The 16,344-nt window shown below is 46.4% G+C and overlaps 1 protein-coding gene across 9 annotated transcripts in view; it reads left to right on the top strand.

Annotated features, from left to right (window-relative positions):
* Positions 1-16,344, top strand: part of LHFPL2 (LHFPL tetraspan subfamily member 2) — a 154,354-nt gene that overhangs the window by 80,664 nt on the left and 57,346 nt on the right. For 6 of the 9 annotated variants that reach the window (XM_088023363.1, XM_028114442.2, XM_088023359.1 and 3 more), the window contains one exon: positions 7,202-7,284. The exons of the other annotated variants lie outside the window; for them this stretch is intronic. The gene's annotated coding sequence lies outside the window, so the exon portion shown is untranslated. The remainder of the gene's footprint in view (positions 1-7,201; positions 7,285-16,344) is intronic. 9 annotated transcript variants of the gene reach the window in all.

The following is a 16,344-nucleotide window of genomic DNA, read 5'->3' as shown; positions in this document are numbered from 1 at the left end:
AACTCTTAAGAGCTAATTGGCAAGCTCAGATGGACTTAGAAATGTACCTGATTTTGATCCAAATTATTCTATATACGCAGCCAAGTTGTTTTAGGAAATGGGCTCTTCCTGTCATTAACTCACAGCTTAGGTCATCTCTTTCATGTAATGAAGGCAAAGATGACTGAGAATTCACTTTAGAAGTCTAGTGTGACTAATCTGAAGGAGCTGGTTCCTGTCTTGTTGCCTCATCAACACATTTCTCTCTTCCTGCTTCATTCTCAAACTGATTCAGTTGAAGTTCCATCCATTTTTCTGCTCATGTTCATAGGCTGGCTATGGCCTGGAAAGTCACAGCCAGCCTGGCATGGTGGTCTACTGCTTTCACGGACCTCTCATTGTTTATTCACGGTCAGGGTAGCCAACTTATTGACCATTTACACCCCACGGCAGGTACGTTGAAGTCATTCCTTCATTTTGGGATAAGGGCGGTTGTAGAGGTCACTTGGGCAAACCTCCAGGAGTACTCTTTTTCTCTAGCTGCTGTTACCCTTGCATATTTATATTACCTGCACACCTCAAAGCAGAGGTAACTACCTCTTCAGCTGCCCAAAGGTGACACTTCAGTCTTCCCTAGTGCCTGGGACACTGGTATACTTGTGAAGTCAGGCAACAACCCTTATGTGCTATTATTGCTGGACTGGAATCGCCAGGAGATGTTTATTTGTGTTTTCTACCAATTATCAAAATAATCCAGGTTCATACAGAGAAGTATACACCTGCAGGAGAAAAAAAAAAAAAATCCGCCTCCTTAGGGTTCACCACTTCCAATCTGGTGGCCGAGCTCCAAAGAGTGTCTCTTCTTGTACATTCTTTTCTTCCCATAATCGAGTGCTTACACACTTATACAACTTTACAGCCAGTTACTTTTCTGTTTCATATGATACTATATTCATTTCCCCGTATCACTAGAAACTTCTTGTTAAAGTATTTTGGTGGTTGAAAATTATATCTGTGGTATATACTTAAATCATTTTAACCTTCTGTTTTTAACATTTGAGTTTTCTGATTTTTTAAAATAATTGAATATAAACTTCCACTGTCCTTTTATAGATATTTGTTCAGTTTTAAAAATAGCTTCAGGAACACTGGGCTCTCCCCGGCAGTAAGAGAGAGTGCTTGTTTTAGCGCACTGCCAGGATCCCTAACGACCCGAATCTTTGCCAGTTTGGGAAGTAAATGGCACCTCACTTTAATTTTTGCTCTTTTTATTACTAATGAAATTGAATGTTTTTCATGAACAGAATAGCCACCTGTATTTTCTTTTTTGTGATTATGTCCTTTTTTTCAGGTGAAATTGTCATTTATGACTTTTGGGATGTTTATGATTTTTGACCCATTTTCTAGAAAGGTTGATTAAGATGCCTAACTTTGCACCCACTGCCTTCTCAGTAATAGTTCACTGAATACAGAATTGTCCTGTATGGGAGAGGAAATGGGGTGTGGAAGTGCCAAAGAGAACACACTTGGAGGTTCTAATGTGACTTCTCGGCTGGGACAGTCAGCATCTGGAAAGTCAGCTGTACCCAGGGAGCACCAGACCTGGCAGGCACGCCAGCCATCAACCTGCGAGTACTGCCTTGGTACTTCTCCGTCCCCTCTGCCTGTGCAAGGCACCTGGTGTAGCTCATGTTGATGGAATCATAACAATGAACACCACATGCTGGCTCCTAATAAGGTGTTCACTGACCCCATGAAGTGATTCATACCTGCTTCTCCCTAGTGTTTCTTCCCAGACTGCTTAGCCGACTTTCCTTGCCTCTTCCTTATCATTGTTTCTAGGGACTCTTCTCTCCACTTCCTTCCTTCTTTTCCTTGCGTTCTCCAAACTCTCTGGCCCACCCCATGACTTCAGCTGCCACTCATGGGCAAGACCTCCCCCGATCTAACCTCTCCTCCAGGCTGCAGGCCCAGGGGGTCTTCCCCTGAATTCGCACTGGCACTTATAATGCATCGTGCCCCAAAATGAACCTATTCCTGCTCTCTCCCAGTAAAAAGACCTCCGGTCCATCTCCCAAACCAGATAGCTGGGTGGCATCTTGAGACCCTTCTTTACCTCACTGCCCACATCCCACGGGTTACATGACGACCTTTCAGTTCTGCCTCCTTCCATCCCTGTTCTTCCCACCCTGGTCCAGGCTACACTCCTGGGAGGAAGGAATGTGTTTTCCCAATGAGATGTAGTCTTTAAAAAAAAAAAAATCAAGTTTCTCTAAAATAAAATTGATATTTTGCAGGGCATGGTATTTTAATGGAATATTTATGAATTTTTTGTATGAAGTAAATCCTCATCCATGAATTTACCTTTTATAGAAACTTGAATTCAGTACCTACTTGCTTGTTTTAAAGCAAAGGATGCCTTGAATAATGTCTAATACATATTAGTCAAATGAGAGTCCCTGGACATTACTTTCTAGTGGAAGGCTTTTGATTTGAGGGCTTGACAATTTTTCTTTGGATCTTAATTATTTCCATATTGCAATATGGATTATTTTTTGTAATATTCGAATTATCCTTTATTAGCTAGCTTTTCAACTTCACCTCCCAGGGAACTCAGGCGAGAAATACAAATATTTTCCTAAGATTCTTTGGGGGGAGTAAAATTAATATTTTTGAGAATGAAATATGGTGAATTTTCTCCTAAGGATTGAAAGACTTTATTAAGATAGCAAAATATCCTTCCCCAGGGGTACGTGTTTTCAGGGCTTATTGGAAATATGGTGCTGGGAAAAATAAAAGGAAATTTAATGCCATGGAAGTTGGAAACAGCCCCTGAAATCCAGTCTGTTTTTAGAACACAATAACACACTAATTCCCAGAGATTTAAGACAGCTCTGTTGGCTTCCTGAGGCTGTCAGGCTCATTATGACTATGACACGGAAAGTTCTTCCGCACGAATATGCCATGACAGTGTTTTATTTTTTTTTTTAAGATTTTATTTATCTATTCATGAGAGACAGAGGGGAGAGAGAGAGAGAGAGAGAGAGAGAGAGAGAGAGAGAGAGAGAAGCAGAGGGAGAAGCAGGCTCTCAAGGAGCAGGGAGCCCGATGTGGAACTCGATCCCAGGACCCTGGGATCATGACCTGAGACGAAGGCAGACGTTTAACCATCTGAGCCACCCAGGCGCCCATGACAGTGTTTTATTTACTGTGCATATTTACTACACTTGAATACGGGATATCCCTGTATGTCTGCCTTCCCATATTGGTTATCGAGTTGCTTCTGTGTGGAGACTTTTCTCAGATTGGCTTCCCTTCGGACCAGATCCTATGACTGGGCTTCACCTGGAAAACATTGGTAAGGGAATAGGTATGTGAACTAGCGAGGGGATGAAAGGCAATAAAGGGATGATTTTGAGTAAGTTGCTGCTGTGGGTACCTGGGCCTGAATCCCAGGGGAATTCTAGGAGGCTTCCTTCAGAACCAGCCCTTGGAGGGCCCAGCAAGTAGGGAGAGGCTGCCTCCACCTCACATCCGTCACTGACTGGTGGCTGCTCTTGAGGCCAGCACTTAAGGCCTGCTCTCTGCTTGGGTGCTGGTCGTGGGTGCTTGCTGTCAGCAGCACCCAAGGGAGATGAGGGGTATGCACGGACCACTATGGTGCCTACTGAATCCACTGCTTTCACATTTTTAACAGTCATAGGCAAGTTCACTTAGAGACATCTCAGGTTGGTCAGAAACAAAGCACATGCAGAGATTGCTAGTAGAGTATGAATTCTATCAGTGTCTGATAGACACTGAAGTGAATGTAAAATACTGAGAATTTGATGCCATTAATCCTGAAATGGGGAAGGGAGGATATAGGGTTGATCTCTGAGAGGTGTCTAGATGTTGATCCTAAAATGACACATCATGCCTCAGTCAAAAACGCTGATAAGCCTTGACAGTAACAAATGGAACAACTGGGTTATCCGGGCTTCTTGCAGGGCTGAGGGCTCCTCCTTGCTCATCGGCCTACGGAATTGTAACTAGGCCCACAAGGAAATTACGGTATTTTTTCCGTGCACTCAGATCTGGAAGAAAACAAAAACCTGACGGAAATCTCTGGCCAGCCAAGTCTGAACAGAGCCATCTACATTACTCGGGGAAATTCCTGGGGAAGGAAAAAAGGGGGAATCCAAGCTGTTAGTGCACCTTAAAAAGAACCCTTCTCTGTTATTTTTGTTGATTCCTTTCTGTTACACAGCAGTCTTAAGGACACACCCTAAAATGGAAAATATCTTCTAATATCCTGCTGGCTGTTCTGTGAGTGTCATTTAGGGGACGAGCGGATGCGATCTTGAAGCTGTCAGATATCTGATCACTCAGACCTGTTGTGTGACAGTGGAGCAGCGAAGAGTAGAACAGTGTCCCCGTCCTCAGTGAGTTCCTGGTCCAGCCATGAGAGGACGAGCAGAGAAGCCACTGATTCTGTGATAAATGGATAACGCTGGGGACAGAGGACAGAACAATTAATTCTGACCTTTGGGGAGGGCATTCCAGAGCTGTGACATTTGAGTTGGGCCTTACCAGATGAGTAGGTTTCACTAAGGCATGAAGGGAGAGAATGGTGTCCAGGTGGGGACAAGTGTGGACGGAGGCCAAGGGGGCTGGAAGTGCTGCGTGTGGTCAGGGAGCAGTGAGTGGTTGGTGGGATTCGGAACACGGTGTCGTGAGGCTGGACCTGCAGGCAGGAGAAGGCAGCTTGTCCAAGTCCTGAGGGCCTTGCCACTGCCTTCACATACCATCGGAAGGCAGATGGCACTGACAGCCCGACCCCTTCTGTCCCCTCTGGTTTCCCTAGCAGACACCCTGCTGTCATAGAAATGACGTAGGGTGGTGAACGGAGCTTGTACAACCTGTGTGGGGTTCAAGGTTCCACAGATGCAGCCTTCTGGCAGTAAAACGACCATTGTGTGCTTAGCAGCTGATCCCTGATCCTGAATGGCCTGTGGATGCCTTGTCGATGATGGGATGGGCCTGCTTCACGCAGGTGGTCAGTATTAGATATATCTTTGTCCCCTCTGGGCCATGTATTTTCTACCACTCCTGCGAGTCCAAGTGTTCCCTGTTCCTGGAGACACCTCACTATATATAACAGAGTTTGGAATTGTTAGTGCTTCTCTTTAACTAATTTTCCCCCTCTCTGCTCTCGCCGTGTCATCGCATTAGTGTGGTGGTGCTTTGGGCCGTGCTCTGGGGGGCACGTCTGCGCTTAGAATCCCTCAGTGCATGGACTGAGAATGGGAACAAAGTCGTCAGCTGGCTGCAGGTTTTCTCCCACACCCCACTGAGCAGCTGAATCCCTTGGTTGTCATTTTTGTCCCTTGTTTCTAAAAGAGTAGCTACCTTGGTAGAGGGAAAAAGCACACGATGTGGTGTCCACATCCTAGGGCCGTTTCTCAGGGTGACTTGGGAGCAGGAGCTAAAGCGGACTCCCGGATGTATCTCTAGGAACCCCGAGGAAGTACCCTCTCACCAGATCCTTGCACCGACCTCTTGCTGCTTAAATTCAAGCTTGCATGTCGTTCATCCACTCTCAGAAAGGCTCTCCAAGGGGCTGTGCTGTGGAGCTCCTTCGGCCAGTCACCTTGTTTATTTCTTAGACTGACCAGTGTGCTCAGGATTCTGTCTCCCTTAGGAGTTCCGCCTTCCTCTTTTATCACACATGGAGGGTTTTTTCCCATGGAATTCCCCCCCATTTGTCTGTAGATTCACTTTTATCCCATCCTTTGAAACTTCATTCAGGCTTCCAGGAGATGTTTCCCTGATGATTTCACAGCATAAGACAAAGACTGACAAGTTTTTGATGCCAAAGAAAGAAATACCGAGATGTCTTGAGTCTGATTTGGTAAACTGCCCTCCTGACAGCTGTCAGGGTGAATCACTGTCCTTTAGTGAATGAATGTAAGAATAATCAATTCTAAGAAACTTCTAGCAGCCAGATGGTGTAGGTTCTTCTCTCCTTGTCAGTCACTCTCCCTGACACAAGAGAAAATGCAAAGGTAAATAGGATATTTTTTCAGGTTTGTAGTTAGCATCCAGCATTGCAGTGTGCCTTCCCTGTGCATTGTACTCTGTGTGCAGGGACTGTGCTGGGGGTCTGGTTCTTGAATTTGAGGAGACTGCCCTTGTTCCTTGTTCCTGGTCTCGTGAGTGCATGTGTCTCAATGGTCCTAGATCATGATTTGACTTGGCCCAGCCCTCATGAATCTTCACTCACCGCTGGAACTGTTGCGATCTTATGACCAGAGCACTAGACCATTGTCCCCCCCGTATCATTGCTATTAAAAGCTGCCAATGGAGAGCCTGGTTTTGAGGATGGATGAGCTTTTTCTTTCTGATTGAGCAGAAAATAATACGGGAGGGTACAGATTTATGGGAGGGTACAGGTCGGTGACCAATAGGTAGGTAAGAAGTAGAGTAGTTCTTCATCAGCTTCTGTGGAAGCATAGTCTTTGGCCTCCTGCTCTGCTATGGGTCATGCTATTTTCCCTGAATTTCAAATTTGCGAAGTTTAGTCAGAGTAAATGTTCATGTTCATTCTGTAGGAAATAGTACGAATGTCAGTGCTCAAAAATACTATATCTGAAGAAAAAAAAACCTCCAAACCTTTGTGCCTACAACTTTTAAGAAAGTTTTCTAGGGCTATGCGAGATGATTCTGAGTGGAAGTTTGTTCATGTCTACTTACCTGAGAGAGAACTGTGGTGGCTTTTAGTTTTATAACCCCACCTCAGGACCTGCAGTAGTGGTGCCACTTTCATATGTTAGGAGGTGTTCTGGAAACATACGTGACATTTCTGGGATGTTTCATAGGTCACCAAGAACAAAGCATGCAAAACCAGAACTATTCCCAAAATTCAGGATTCGTGACCAAGGTTTCCAACTACTACAGGAAAGTAGTCTTCTTTGGTTTCTATAAGGTTATTTGTTCATTGTTAAGCAGGATGTATTTTTATTGTGGGACTTTTCAGAGACTTTAACATGGTAATGTGTACAGCGGGTTTTCAAGGGTGGGCTGTAGGATTCGGCATCTGTTCTGGGATCCCTTTGGTCTAAGAGCACCTGTGACCACTGTCCAGAAGTCCTGTCACTCTGACACACTGGGAAAATGCTGACATGTGGTGAATTTGAAACCTTTTTTTTTCACAAATCCTTTTTTTTTTGCTCTTCTCATCCAGAACTACAGCCTTATTTCCCTACCCCTTGAGGCTGGGCTGGCCTTCTCACTCACTTGGAGTGACAGATGCAGCACAAGCATTGTGTAAGTTCCAGAGCCTAGACCTCGAGAGGTCCAGCAGCTTCTGCTTTTGCCCTGTTGGGACTCTGCCTTGAGACTTGTGTGGAAGGAAGCCAGCCCAGCCTACAGGAGGATGAGAGGCCCATGGACGAGAGCCGCGGTGCCGCCATCAACAGGCCGCATTAACTGCCACATGTGTGAATGAAGGCTCAGCGGGCCTTCCAGCATGGCTGACCCCACAGAGCCGCGCATCCATGAGCTGGGGCAAAACCAGCAGAGGAACTGCCCGACGGCGCGTGGAATCGTGAGAAATAATAAATCATTGTTTTAAGCCACTACATTTTGAGAAGCTTTGTTACACAGCAATAGTTAACAGGGATACCGTCTTAACAGTAACGCCCAGTTAAAAACTGAAACGAGACCAAAAAAAAAAAAATGTGGTGGTTTATCTAATCAGATACTTTCTGTGAGGCTTTTCTGGCTTAAAATGAAATTTCTGGACAGGGATTTTCTAGAAACCTGAGTCAAGAGAATACTTACCAAGAAAAAATGTGTTTGACATATGATTAACGGCACCAGAAAATGGCACCCAGTCAGTCCCAGTGTGAGTGATCCAGCTTGGGTGGTGCTCATACTGCCTTGGGAAGAAGGTGAGAGGGACTGATGGAGAAGTTGTAGCCTTACCCCCCTGCTGTCGAGGCGACATTTTCCCGAGGCCTGTCTGACCAGCCATCTCTGAGGTGACCAGGGTCACTTAGGGCTCATTCTTTCAGCCTAATAATTAGATTCAAGCAGACACACTTTCAGATGCGGCCCATCTGCTCCCCTCGCTGGACAGCTACGGGGATATGAGACCTTGCCAGTGTTCCAGCCATGCAGCGAGTTTAATTACTGCCGGCTCCCAGGAGCAAATCTGATTAGCAGATGTCGAAGGCCCCAGTGAGATGTGGAAACGTAAAAGGCCCGGGGCAGTGCCCCTGGCCGCAGCCTGATTGCTGAGTGCCCCCGGGGCCTGGTAGCTCTGCATCCTCGGTTATCACGTCCACCATCTCTTCAGGGCCCTGGGGCCAGGTGGGGCTGTTTACACGGAAGCCAGGACTGCGGGCTCACTGTGGCAGCTGGGAGGACTCAGGCAGAGCCACATCAGTAGCTACGCCCAGGCCTTGCCGGGCTCACAGGGGAGGATCGTGATGGTCAGGCTCTGGCCACGCTGGCCGCAGTGAGTTGGGAAGAAGCAGAAGGTTCTGGGAATCATGGGAGTTGGAGCTGGAAAAGACCCACTTGGTCATGAAGCCTCTTCTTCCGTCATGGCCTGATCATTTCCCCTGGGACACTCTGGAGTGGTTTGTAAAATCTGTTTCCGAATGACTCAGGCTGGGAGTCTTCCAACCATTCCCTTGGGAGATGGAGCGGCTTTTTCTGTGGAGGAAATATTTTCCTCCCTATTGGTTGGGATCTTTTGTTGGTTGGCTCCAGCCCCATCACTCCTGGCCTGTCTCCTCAGACCACCCTGAGCAAGTCTCCTACCTTTTGCCTTCCCACAGTTGAATCTATGTCATGCTTCCGCTGAGCAGCCATTAAACTGAGGAGGAGGGGCCTGCTTCCTGGTCTTGGTGCTTTCTGAAGTGATGACTTTCTCCAGCTGCTTCAGCCTTCTGATTCCCCTGCTCTGAACTTCTCTCTAATTTTTTCATCCCTGTAACATTTCATCATTTCATATGTGTGGAAACCGTGTGGTACTTCATAAGCCCTGTAAGGATATACATTTCAGCATGAGAGTGGCATATTCATTGAACATTTTTCCAGTATTCTTCAGAGTCTTTGCTAGATTGGATTGATCTTGGTTTGTATGTCATGGACTAAAGGGTGAAACAAAGTGTAAGAGGAACATGGCTCCTCCAGAAGCCAGGAATAATGATAACATACATTGTACGTACGTACAATGAACACTGTGGTCCTACGGCATTTCTTTTGGGGAGTTGCTATAACTCGGTGTATGGTCTAGTAAAACAAAGACAGTAAGAGTCTGTGTATCTTCACAGACCACAGCCATGTTAAGAACATTTAGTAAGCAAGGGATCGTGGTTTTGTGGGTCTCTGACTTTGTCGTTACTGACGGAGCTAGGAGATGAAAAGCAGGAGCTCACCAATGAGACTCAAGTTCAGGCCATGTGGTGTTTATAGGCTCTGAGATCCAAATTGGAAGAGTGGTTTAGATCAGTGTTTTTCTGAGCATCTTCCACAGAGTGCTGCAGTTGCTACAGTTTCTAATGGCATTTTAGGGATTATCTGGAGGTGATGGTGGTCATGGGAGCAAGGTGGCCCTTGTCGACTCCTTATTTTATAATCAGCACCAGCTCTGCTTCTCGCTGTTTCATATACGCATCTAGGGTTGCTTGTCAGATTCTGTTTGATAAATAGTGTTCCATGCTCAGAAAGAAAGTTTGCAAACCACAGGTTCAGAGGACTGACTTCTAGTAAAAACAAACACAGAGAGAAGCCTCTTTAGCCAAGCAACTAACGATTACATTTCTGGGATCCACATAGATCAATCCACAGACATTTGGAAGCAGCAAAAAGCAAAGAACCAAACAAATAGATATTTCTGTGTAACTACTATGTCATCAGGAAACTCTTTGTCAATATAAACAGAACGTGTAGACTGTGACCTCTAAGTGGCAAGGCGAACAAGAGGCCAGTTATAGTCAATATGTGCAGGTGACTCTGCCAGATTGTGTCGTTCTTAAGTAAGCAAGCACCAGCGGGTCCTGGAGTTGAGGTTAGTAAGAACCACATGATAAAGGCAACCATTTATTGAGAGCTTTCCATTTGCTGGACACTGTGCCTCAAGATGAATCACCCATGCTAGAAATGTATGTTCTATTATCCCCATTTCACACATGGGGAAACGGAGGCTCAGAGACTAATCTGCCCAAGGTCACACGGGATGATAAAGTGATGGAGCTGGGGATGGGTCCCTTGGGCTAGAGTTTATGTCCTTAAATATTCCACTATGTTGCCCTTCTCTGTTAATCCCTTTTTTATTTTTATCTTTGTGTGTGTGTATGCGTATGCATGTATGTATATTTTTTTCTTCCTGTTGGGTTTGGTGAATGCAGTACCTAAGGATACCTGGTTTGAGAAAATGTCTTTTTTTTTTTATCATGATTACAACTTTATGGTCATTCCACTCAAAGTTTACTCCAAATAAAATTGAAATTTAGTGTTACATGTAAATAATCCTTATTGATAGAAGAATGTAGAGAAAAGGAGCCAATAGTCTAACCTTAACAGTGTGTACTAATACTGAGCAGGCATGTACAGTTCTAGAAGTATGTTTGTGCCTGGATTTAATGGCTCACAGTCATGGAAAGTTTTATTGGTGCAGTAGAAATCAGAACTGTTTTGAAGCCCATTGCTGAGGCAGATGGGAATAATGTTTCAGAGGTTTTCTTTTTAAATGTTGGTTGCTTCTCTCAGATTCCTTAGCTTCTCCAGTTCATCCTCTGTATCATGGCCTTAGCAAAAGTTGGGTAAGGAAAGGTCTCTTTTGGGGTGTCTCCTCTTGCCTTAGTTCATGGCCTTCCAAATGTGCATGAACCTATTCTTTACTCTGGCCAATAACCAGATTGTTGGAGCAAGTGTATTAGGTTCTGCTGAAGCTTCTCTCTGGTCAGTTGACTCTGGAGCAAAGTAGGTCCCCTAAAGAGTGGATTTAACAGACATTTAGTTTTGTTTTTATAGGTGCATTTGGAAAAGCTGGAACTGTTGGAGAAACTATTTCACAGCACACCCAGGTGGCTTGAATGATCTGCCTCCATGCATCACACAGTTTTAAACAAGATGAAAGCTTGTAGTGCATTTCTCTCCTGGGGCAAGTGAGGCCCTCAGGGAGAAACGTGAGCTTCTGTGGGTGCTTAGGAAGTACTGAGTAGTAACTCTCCCAGGCCACGAGGGCCCCGTTTGCCTAGCAGAAATTTATGAACAGTGCTCTGGTGGCTTACAAAAGTTCATTTTCTTTCCCAAGTGCATGGCTCATTTCCTGAAAGTAATGTTTTCATCGAAGGATTTGACCATACTAGATCTTTACAGAGACATGCCCGGGAAATCCCAGTCTTGATTCTGTAGCAGATGACAATGACTTTGCTGAAGGAGGGCCTTAGAAGTGGCCTCCTGATGGGGAATGTTGCTGAAAGGGGACATGGAGAAAAAGTTGCTGAACTACAGAGTTTTATCTGATCTCATGGAACAGCTGTCTGAGCTCTTGCAAGCCTTGTTGGAGCCGGGCGTGCAGAAGTGTTGGACCCGACGGGCTGTGAACGTGTGCGATCTGCCTCACAGTGACGGGCAGCTTGTCAGGGACTTCCAAAACATCTGTTTCAAAGAGGGCGGTTGAGATTCCTACAGGGGAGTATTTCCATTCATTGTCCATGAGAAACAAGAGTGAGTGGGCGTGAGTGAGACACAGATCAAGAGGAAATGAGTCTGCTCTCCACTTGGGATTACCGTGCAGATGAATTCCATATTTTGGTTAGGGGATGTTTTCTTTTAGAAAAAGGAAGACAAAGAAAAGTTCAGATTCTGACCCAGTTACTGAAAAGCAGACTAAGAGGCAGTTAAATGCCTGTTCAAACAGTCACTTCAGTGGTTGTGTCTTTGTTTTTGTGTTCTGGTATATGAGTGTGTGTGTATCTGTGTGTATGTGTATGAGTGTGTGTGTGCGCATGTGCACGAGCACCAGAATATGGCCCAGGACCTCCTGGCACACTTTGCTGCCCTTGGCCTGACTTTCCCCACCAAGGTAGCCTGGTCTCACCAGAACAAGCTACTTTGAAACTGCTGTAGTCAGCGGAGCTGTGAGTCCTCCGTGTGTCTGCACACATCTGTGACTTGAGGATTCAAACAAATGATACATATTCATCCTGTTGACAAAAATCATAACAGAGGTTTTCCTGGCTAATTTTTCTCTGAGAAATGGTAGCCCTATAAGAAGGCAACTTTGGATTTTGATTTGGAGATTTTGCATGCCCACCCTGTCCCCTACAGGGGGGAATGGAGAGGCTGATACAGTTTTTGTACTTTGTGTTCAAAATGTACTACCTCTGACGATTCCAAACCAAAAATCTGAGTTCTTTTTTACCTCCGAGGTGTCATTCAGCAGGTCGTTACTGGGCACCTGCTATGTGCACCAGATGCTGTGGGAGGTTGTGATGTTGAGTTGGGGAGACACTTGTGGTCCCTGCCCTCAGGAGTTTGCTGTCTGCAGTAGGCTGGGCATGAGGCCCCCACAGCTTGGGGGCATGAAGTAAGGGAATTGCACAATGTCTAGAAGAGAGCCACCCAAGGGGCTGCCCAGAGCCCAGAACAGGAAACTCTATTGGCACGTCAAGCGTCTCCCTCTCATGGCTACCTCGGCACTGGTGGGTGGTCCGTGATTTTCCTCAGCCACCCTCAGCCCTTCCCACCTGGTCCCAGATCAGTCAGCTGTGCTGCCTCTCAGTCCCTTGCAAAAGCCAAGGCAGAGTGCTTATAGCCTGCCCACTGGAGGTGGGTCTGCCCTTAGCATCCCAGCCCGGAATTTGCAAGAGACATTCAGAGGCTATGACAGAATCCCCCCCGCCTCGTCAGTTCCTCCCCCCAGTCGCATTTTCTGTCCTCAGTGCACCTACGGCAATGACTTCATGCCTTGCCCTGATCCTCCTGATGTGTTGTCCTGGTTGGCACTGTGCAGGTCGCCCTGTCTCAGGCCCACAGCTGTATGTATCTGAAGGTGACTCTCTGGCTGAGGAAACACTCTTTCTCTCCGTGTATCCGGGAGGCCAGGCCTGGGGTCTGAGGACTGTGTCTCAGGAGTGAGGCTATGGCCACGACTGTCCTGCTGTTCTCCATCCTCACAGAGGGGCAGAGCAGGAAGGTGGGAAGCCTAGAGAGCCCCAGCAGGAAGGATGGGAGACTGCCGTCCCCGTGCCCCAGCAAGGTCTGTGGACACCTGCCGCCCTCCCTGCAGGCAGAAACGGGGCCCTAGGCAGCTTCCCATAGGCACTTACTGAGCAGGCCCTGGGTGTGCAGTTCTGTGGGCATGTGACAGTGAGTCCAGTGAGGGTTCCGAGCTCAAGAAGTTTGTAGGGCTCTCCAGGAAGGGAGAAAAGATGTTCTCTTAAATGCACCGTGCCGTAGAAAGTGCTGTGCCATTGAAGGGGTCCAGGTAAAGACTGGATCCCATTCGGTGGGGGCAGATAGTCTGAAAGGAAAGGCTTCCGTGGAAGAGATGTCAACAAGGCTAGACCTTGAAGGACAGAGGGGCAGTGGCCTTGTGCAGGTGAAGAGTGCGGAGACCACAGCACTGAGGTGGGCACACAGGCAACCCGCCTGATGGGAGCTCTGAGGGGAGCGGGAAAGGCTGAGATGTGTTCTCTGCCTCCCGGGACACACACACACAGGCCGCAACCAGGAGCAGCCGAGCAGGGCGATTCCTGGAAGTCTCGGGAAGCAATTCACAAGCTCCCTTTGCTGGTAGGTTCCACAGAGGGACAAAGCAAGTTTGGCAGCTCCGTAAAGTCATCCTGCTGGGCCCATAGCAGTGCTTACCATTCAGAAAACTGAGTCTCTCCAGGGATCCTACTGGAGAAAGCAGGCTCTGGGGTAATGTGAGGTCTCTTAGAGATTGCTCACTTTTCTTTTCCTGATGGCAAATCGGAGCCATCACACAATGCTAAAGAATTTACTTCCCAAGGATATAGAGGTAGTTGGACAAAAGCTTAACTACAGTGGTTCAAAAAAAAAAAAAAAATCCAAAGGTCATGGAGCTACTAAATTGCTGTAGCTTAAGGATTCTAGAATTACAAATGGCTTCCCTCTTAAAGTGGACCCTTGTCAGAATTCAAACTCAAAGCATCCTAATGTTATTTCTACTATGGAAATGCATTTTTTTCAATGCGGATGCTTTTTTCCTTTTTCTTCTAGTTTAACTTAGTCTTAGTGGTTATGGCTTCTACTGTTTGTAGGCTAATGACTGCCCTCACCTGTGTAGGTACACAGGCACCTGGCACTGCTTTAATTATTACCATTTTCCTGTGATGCATTTCCCTGAACTGCAAGTCCTCTTTTGTGTGGTTTTTGCAGCATAGTAGTATTTTATGGGTTTGTCGTTACGTTTTCCCCCCTTTTGAGTGTTCCTGGGTTCCCCGGATCTGTTTCTGTAACTGATTGATCAGCTGTCAGGCTGGTCATAATGTAAGAGTTTATGAAAGGGGACCCTCCCCTTTCCCAAGGACTCTGTGACTGGCCCAGCCATGAGTCTGATGACAGGCCGTGGGCTGCCTCTGTGTTCTCCATACAACAGTAAATGTGAAATGGTTTCTACAAGCAGCAATTACATGTGAAATAGGAGCTCTGCAGTGTCCTTCAGTGGGCTCCCACATCTCACGACTGCACTGGGGGTACTCAGTTGAGAAACTACAAAGGAAGCACTCATAAGGCCTTTGGGCCTTCAGTCAGTGTGCTCATATTTTGTTATCAATAGATACTTGGAAGTTGCCTTCCCCACTTTCTCCTGCCCCCTCTGTGTCCCCAGATGGTTCCTCTCCCCTACCTTCACTACCCGCCAACTGAGAAATCCTGTTAGACAACTCGATTCAAAGTAGCTGATTTAGCATCTGTCTGGAGAGCAAGTGCCATGCAGATCTGGGCTGAGGTGGGGGTGGTAGAGAGTTGGGGAGGTGGGGCTGCCACTCATGGGTGATACATCAGGCAGTTAATTAAGGGACCTACTTCCTCTCCCTGGGAGGTAAAGGGTTTTCTGCTCCTTTGTTCTTAGTGCTAATGTTCCTGCCTTTTTCCCTCCTGGAGACCTCAGGCTCTGCTCAGAACATTCCCATGATTCTCTCTGGCACTGCTAGAGGTCAGCACTCTTTGCTCACCGAAAACACAGGGGTTTCCTTACTGCTAAGGGCCAAGGTTGGGATGACAACTCTCCATGTCCCCATAAGCGAGGGGACAGCTGCCTGGCAGGGTTGTGCGGTTTGCTCAGACAAGCGGGTCACTCCAAATCCATTCCAGAGAGCTGCTTCAACGAGACCATTGTCTGACCCCTGGAGGAGGAGCTGGTGTCCAGGGCTGACATTAAACAGTGAATTTTCTAGCTGTTTCGATGTGCCACTTCGGAGTCAAAGCTGGTTGTGGGGCAGCCACAGCAACAGGATGCTCGAATAAATGGCCTGGACAGAGGTGCCAGGAATGGTCCCAAACACCTCTACTTCTTCCCCATGTTAGGGAGACTGAAAATGACCAGTGTGGTTCTCTTCCCGCCAGTCCTTGCTAGCGATCCCCAGGCCCTCTGCATTCTGCAGGCTGTGAATGTGAGCCCTTCACGGTTCCCAAAAAGGAAGGCCAAGACCAAGGCCTGTGGCGTGTGTTGAAATCAGTTAGAACTGAAAGGAGGAACTAACACGGAAACCATTGTTTTTGGAAAGACATAGCATGTTTCTTCCGTCAGTTTTGCAGCGTTGGCAGATAAAATGTTGCAGCCCAGAGATCATCACCAGTCTCTTTTTAAGGAAACAAACAAGACAGTGACCTAATTCAGTCCCTTTTCATTTATTACACTTTCAAAGTTTACCAAAGAAAACTGGAAGAGTTCCATTTCAGAGTTTAGTTAACATCAAACATATCTCTTAGCGCACAAGGAAATGGATGTTGATGGGCATGGCATATATTTTGTTACATTGCTTAGCACTTTGCCAGTGCAAGATAAATGCAGAAACATTTATTGTTTTGCTTGAAAAGGAAACCTGTATATGCATGTATGTGTACTTGAAAAAAAAAATACCTTCTGTTTGCCACACATTGTGCTGATCACCTTAGAGGCCACTTAGAATTTTTCTGGAGAGTCATACGGTCTATATGAAATATTGAGAGAGCATTAAATGCTGAAATGGGTGGTCCTACCCAAGTGCATTGTGAGATCAGAGAAGTGAGAGATGTATGTGGGTTGGAATGGAATTTAAAAATCTATTTTATTAACTTCAAAAGGAGACATATGGAAATGCTAATGACCTTTTTTTTAAAAAAGCAAAAAGTTGGCTG

Source organism: Eumetopias jubatus, unplaced genomic scaffold (genome assembly GCF_037043125.1).
Source record: "Eumetopias jubatus isolate StellerSeaLion01/CBP00866 unplaced genomic scaffold, mEumJub1_p1.0 scaffold_5, whole genome shotgun sequence".
In the NCBI taxonomy this organism is placed as follows: Eukaryota; Metazoa; Chordata; class Mammalia; order Carnivora; family Otariidae; genus Eumetopias; species Eumetopias jubatus.
Note: the sequence above shows the minus strand (reverse complement) of the source record. Positions and strands in the feature narration are given on the sequence as shown.